A 6,695-nucleotide genomic window follows, 5' to 3' on the forward strand; every position below is an offset into this window, starting at 1 on the left:
GCTCAAGGGGAATGCTTCCCACTTTTGCCTCTGGGTTGCTATTTTGAAAAACAGTTTGGCAGTTCTTTAAAATGCTAAACAGTTATCATATGATCCAGCAATTCCACTTCTTGGTATATACCCAAGAGAAATGAAAAATATACATCCACACAAAAACCTGTACATGACTGTTCATGGTAATGTCATTCGCTAATAGCCAAAAAGTGAAATCAAATGTCCATCAACTGATGAATGAATGAGCAAACTGTAGCATATTTATACAAATATATTTATTTGACAATAAAAAGAAATGAAGTGTTGATACATGCTACAACATGGATGAAACTTGAAAACATGTTCAGTTAAAGAAGCGAGTCACAAGAACCAAATATTATATGATTCTATTTGCACAAAATGTCCAGAATAGGCAAATCCACATGGTAGGAAGTGATCAGTGGTTGCCAGAGGGTAGGGGAAGGAGTGAACGGGGAGTGACTGTTAATGCGTGTGGGAATGAAAATGTTTTTAAATTAAATGGTAGTGATGATCGCATAATCATGTGAATATACTAAAAAACATTAAATTGTACACTTTAAATAGGTGAATGTGTGGTTTGTGAATTATATCACAGTAAACAAGTTAAAAGGAAAACAAGGCCAAGTGCGAAAGCTGGAGATCCTCCTTGGTAGCATATAGAGATTCTCCTCTCCTTTAGTGGAGGGGCAGAGAAGGCTGACCTAGACTTGGGATTCACATTATAATAGCAACTGAGTTCAACAGAAGGTTGAGCACCAAGGCAGGTCACCTCCATCAAGGTTGGGGCAGTGCCTAAGAAACAACAGGACCCTGATACATGGGATGAGGACATCTGGGTTGATGCACCCTAGACTCTCGCATCCCCAGATTTCCCTAAAGCTTCTGAGCCCTCCACATGGCTCACCTCTCTCTGCTAAGGGCTAGCACTCCCCACTTGCTTGGAAACTACACAAGGGCTTCTTTCCACAAGATAACATGCCTCCCCTTTCCCACTCAGAATCTGTCACTTTTCCCGTTCTTGCCACTGAGCCAAGAAGCAGGGTTAAGTCTCAATCTCACAGGGTTGGGGGTGTGCTGGGTCTGCTAAAAAGGGAAAGAAATGTACCCCGAGGAGAAGCAGCACCTCACCTTCATGTAGTATCAGAAGCTGGGAGAACCACTGAGGCTGGATTCTGAGAGTGCATTATCCAGGAAGTCAGAACTCAAGGTTGGATGAGGGTTTATTAGTTTGGGAGTCCCCTTCTGGGATACAGGATTTAACGCACTGGCAAGGATCTGGGAGATGCGGCACACACACCCTGGATGCATGAAAAAAGCAGTGGTCCACAGTAAGAGAGGTAACAGTGCCCCAGCCACCATGCCAGATGGTGGCCAGGGGGAATGAAAAGCTCAGAGAAACGAGCATGCTGGGGTGATCTCTGTTATGGGAGAATCCCAGAGGATGCACCGTTCTCACAAGCACTAAGGAACTTGTTGGGGCAAGATGCTCCATGACACTCAGGGGATCAATGATGGCTCTGCAGTACATGCTGGCACAGAATGAGTCACTGGTAGGAAAGGGATGGTGAGTTAGCTGCCCTTCCCCCACCCCCCGCCTCCACAAACAGAGGCCAGGTGGTAGCATGTCACTGTCAAAAGCCAGGTGGATGCAATTATCACAGTGAGTGGCAGGTCAGAGGACAGCCAGGGACGCTGACCTGCAGAGAGTTAGAGAAAGGATTAATAGAACACAGTGTCCCTAGAAGCCAGGTTGATGGGCAGCCATAGGACACAAATCAATCTGCACAAACAAAAGAAATCCAGGATAGTTGCCTCCGAAACAGTCATCATCAGTTTTTCTGTTTCTAGACCCGAGACGATTTTTAGGCCCAGAACCCATTGATGATTAGAAAGCCTGAGTCCCGGCCGGGCGCGGTGGCTCACGCCTGTAATCCCAGCACTTTGGGAGGCCAAGGCGGGTGGATCACGAGGTCAAGAGATCAAGACCATCCTGGTCAACATGGTGAAACCCCATCTCTACTAAAACTACAAAAAATTAGCTGGGCATGGTGGTGCATGCCTGTAATCCCAGCTACTCAGGAGGCTGAGGCAGGAGAATTGCCTGAACCCAGGAGGCGGAGGTAGTGGTGAGCCGAGATCGCGCCATTGCACTCCAGCCTGGGTAACAAGAGCGAAACTCCGCCTCAAAAAAAAAAAAAAAAAAAAAAAAAACACAAAAAAAAAAAAAAAAAAAAAAAAAAAAAAAAGCCTGAGCCCCCAGGGAGAAGAAGAATGCTAAACAATCACAGGAAATGTACTTGGTAATGAGTCTCCCAGTTCTTCCAGAGGGACATGCAGTCATTTACTCAGGTAAGAGGACACTAGAGAAAGGGGAGGGGTCAAACATCCAAAGATTTTTTGTTTCAGGGTCCAAGTTGATGTTGACACCCAGTAACCCAAGGTGGCATCATGCCCACTCACTGTTAGAGAGGGACACATGTGAGACCAGGAATCCCGGCCTTGGCCTGACGCATAGTAGTGCATTGGTTTCCAGGACCCACCCAGGGGTCATTTCCCCAATATCTGAGGGTCGGATTGCAGTAGTCTCTTCCATCCGTTCCTTAGCCTGCTATGAGCTCTCCTAGTAGGGAAGGCAAAGTAGAAGCTATAGAAACTGCCCCCTCCAGACAACAATAATGTACCCCAGAGAGAATGACTGAGATTACAGCCAGTCTTAAAAGACCCAAAGGGTCTTTAAGCAGATTTAATGTGGCCTTAGGTCATGACATGTGGCCATTCATCTGGCAGATGCATTCTCCTCTATCCTCATTAAAAGAAGTAGGCTTAGGCCCAGGTGTGGTGCCTCATGCCTGTAATCACAGCACTCTGGGAGGCCTAGGTAGGCAGATCACTTGAGGTCAGGAGTTCGAGACCACGCTGGCCAGCATGATGAAACCCTGTCTCTACTTAAAAATACAAAAGTTAGTCAGGCGAGGTGGTGCACACCTGTAATCTCAGCTACTCAAGAGGCTGAGGCAGGAGAACCAATTGAACCCAGGATGTGGAGGTTGCAGTAAACCCAGGACCACCATATCAATGGCATCGGGCTAAATGAACTGGATAAGCAAAATGGGCACATGAATAGGGTGGCAGGGATGGAGGCTAAGCACATGCCCAATGACACTGCATTCCAGCCTGGGAAACAGAGCAGGACTCCGTTTTAAAAAAAAAAAAAAAAAGGCTTAGAAACAGACAGCTATGATTTGACTATTTATCCCCTCCAAAACATATGTTGAAATTTAATCCCCAATGGGACAGTATTGAGGTGGGGCCTTTAAGAAGTGATTGGGTTATGAGGGCTGTGCCCCATTTAAGTGGATTAACTCATTCATAAATTAATGGACTGATGGGCTGATGGATTACTGGGTTTTCATGGGGATGGTACTGGTGACTTTATCAGAAGAGGAAGAGAAACCTGGGCCAGCATGCCCAGCCCCCTCACCATGTGATACTCTGCACCACCTCAGGACACTGCAGAGAATCCCCACCAGCAAGAAGGCCCTTACCAGATACCGCCCCTCAACTCTGGTCTTCTCAGCCCCTGGAACTGTAAGAAATAAACTTCTTTTCTTTATAAAGTACTCAGTTTCAGGTGTTCTGTTATAAACAACAGAAAATGGACTAAAACACATTCGCTTGAAAGAATGAACCATGTTACATTTATGGCCTTGGTACAAGGCTGTGTTAATGCTCCCATCCTGTCACAATAAAGTCTGAGGAAACTAGGACCAGCTAGGTATCCTGTAGAACAGCACCCTGGCCCATCATATCGATGACATCAGGCTAAATGAATTGGATAAGCAAAATGGGTACATGAATAGAGTGGCAGGGATGGAGGCTAAGCACATGCCCAATGACAGGCTTCCACGTACCAAGGAGATCTAGCTTTTGCCATTCTGAATGGCAGACCTGCCAGCAGCAGAGACCAATGCTGAGCCCCTGATGTGGTGCTATCCCTCAAAGTGACCAATCTGTCTCAAGAAGGGACAATGCTTCATTTTAGCAGGAACAGACACATATTATGAATATGGGACAGTCTTTTCTGCTCTTAGACACTCAGCCAACACCATGGTCTAAGAGCTAACAGATGGTTGCATCCAGCAACACAGGAGTTTACATAGCATCCTATAAGAAAAAGGGATCCGCTTTATAGCAAAGGAGGTGTGTGGGTTGAGAACATGGCTTTGGAATCCACTGGCCATATTTGAACTGCCCCACTGAGAAGGTGCTGACCTGAGAGAGGAATGCTATGGCATGTGGAAGACAAAACTGATGTGCCAGCTTGGACGTAACATCTTGTGAGGTTGAGTGGCATCCTCTTGGCTGCAGTGTACACTTTAAACAAGAGACCTTTATATGACACTGCATTTCCAACTGGAAGAATACATAGATCCAGGAACCAAAGGGTGGAAGCGGAGGTACCCTACTTACCATCACTCCCACCTGGGGAACTTGCTCCTCCTATCCCTGCACTTCTGGGCTCTGCAAGTTTGGAGGACCCGAAAGGGGTAAATGTTCTCCCAGTGGACACAGCAAGTCCCATTAAACTCCAAGGTATGACTCAAAACTGGGCATGTTAGAACCCTCCTGCCGAAAGATTGGCAGGTATGAAGAGGGGTGACCATCCTGGCAGGGGAAATTAATCTCGATTGTCAGGAGGTTTGGCCATCATTATGCAATAGGATCAGGAATAAATAAATCTATCTGCTTGGACATCTTGATCTTCCCTTGATTTTTTTTTTTTTTAACTTATATGGGCAAATGCAGCAGTCACAGCCTAAGAAAGGCATAGTGACCAGAAGCTCAGATTCTCAGGGATAAAGGGCTGGGTCATGGCTCCAAGCCACAGAGACCAGCAAAGGTGCCAACTTAAAGAAGGAATCTCAAGAGAAAAGTAGAGGAAGATGTCAACAAACATTAGAGCTGCAGTGTCTTCCACCGACTTCCAGCTTCCAAATTTCCCAAAGTAAGATGCCCTTTGGAATCCTGGAGGAACTGCACCCAGTCCTTATACAAGAAGCCACATGCGAGCAGCCTGGGAGCGGGCTGTGGTGGATGCTGAGGTGCGCTGCTCAGACCCCTCCAGCCCACACAGCAATTCTCTCTGCTGAAGAGAGGTACTTTGTATGAGGTCACACAACTCCCCAGAGTGCCCCAAATCCAATGATTGATTCTTACATGTATATAAAGGCCCCTCATCCCAACTAGGGACAACTCTGAAGGCTCATCCCAGCTCCAGAACAACCTAGAAGAACATTGAGACAGCAGCCCAGCTCAACTTCTGCCTCCACTCAATCCTGACTCCTTCCCTTCCACAGTGATGATCCCAAGAGCATCCCTAGTAAAGCCCCCACGTGCTCATCTCCATCAAGGAACCTACCTTGTGACAATGGAGTCTTCATCTTCTCTGACATGTACCACAAATATAATATTCATCAGTCCCCTCTCTGTGCTCTCTTACAAGAAACAGCGAGACTGTGTGCTCCACCAAAACCAGGAAACAGCCTGGGATCCAGAAAGCAAGAATCCAGCAAAGGAAAGAGGTGAAAGGAAGCTCAAGTGGGCATCTGGGAAGAGGGCCTGGGGATAAAGAGGGGTGTCTCCGAGGAGAAGAAGATGCAACCCATAATTATCTGATGTGTTTAAGCACGCTGAGAACATACTAGGCTCGCACAGTTCCAGCAGGGAAGTCGAAGCCAGAAGAACCTAGGAAACCAAGCAAATGAATAGAAGAAGAAATAAAACAATTATTAGCATCTGAGAAGCCAAAAATTACACAAGAAACAAAATAGAATCTGAGTTCACCACTTGGCTGGATGGTGAACTCAGAATACGTATATTTGCTTGGTTCTCATAGAGCAAACACTAAATATTGATTTAACAAAAAATGACGCTATTAGGAAAATAGAAAGAGAAGCTAGTTTTTATGTGCAGAGGGTGACGTGACAGGGCTAACTCCTGCTTTCTTCACTCAGAAGCCAATAGATTATGTCTAAAGTTGAAAAATAAAAGAGAAAAATACAATAAGCTCTTTTTGTTGTTTTTGTTTTTATTCATTTTGTGACAGAGTATCACTCTGTTGCCCAGGCTGGAGTGCAGTGGCGCCATCTCGGTTCACTGTAATCTCAACCTCCCGGGTTCAAATAATTGTCCTGCCTCAGCCTCCTGAGTAGCTGGGACTACAGGTATGCACCACCACACCCAGCTAATGTTTTGTATTTTTTAGTATAGTAGAGACAGAGTTTCACCCTGTTGGCCAAGCTGGTCTCGAACACCTGGCCTCTTGTGATTCACCCACCTCGGCCTCCCAAAGTGCTGGGATTACAGGTGTGAGCCACTGCACCTGGCCAAGCCAGTCATTTTAACAGAAAAAAAGAAATACCATAAGAAATAACTAAAAAGATTGGAAGTGGCAGCTCTGGTGAGAAGAAATTCAGGGAAGGAAGGGGGAAAAGGAGCGGTTCTTTTCATTGTAGATTGTGTGGTAGACCTATTTGACTTTTCAGAACTATGTACGTGCATTACTTTAAGATAATAAATACCAACGTCTTAAAAGTACAAGAGCTCCATAAATAATTGGCTGATTTGTTTCATATAGACCAATGGATTATTTTATTTTCAATAAAAAAATGCCAGGAAGA

The sequence above is a fragment of the Cebus imitator genome, unplaced genomic scaffold (assembly GCF_001604975.1).
Source record: "Cebus imitator isolate Cc_AM_T3 unplaced genomic scaffold, Cebus_imitator-1.0 Scaffold43, whole genome shotgun sequence".
NCBI lineage: Eukaryota > Metazoa > Chordata > Mammalia > Primates > Cebidae > Cebus > Cebus imitator.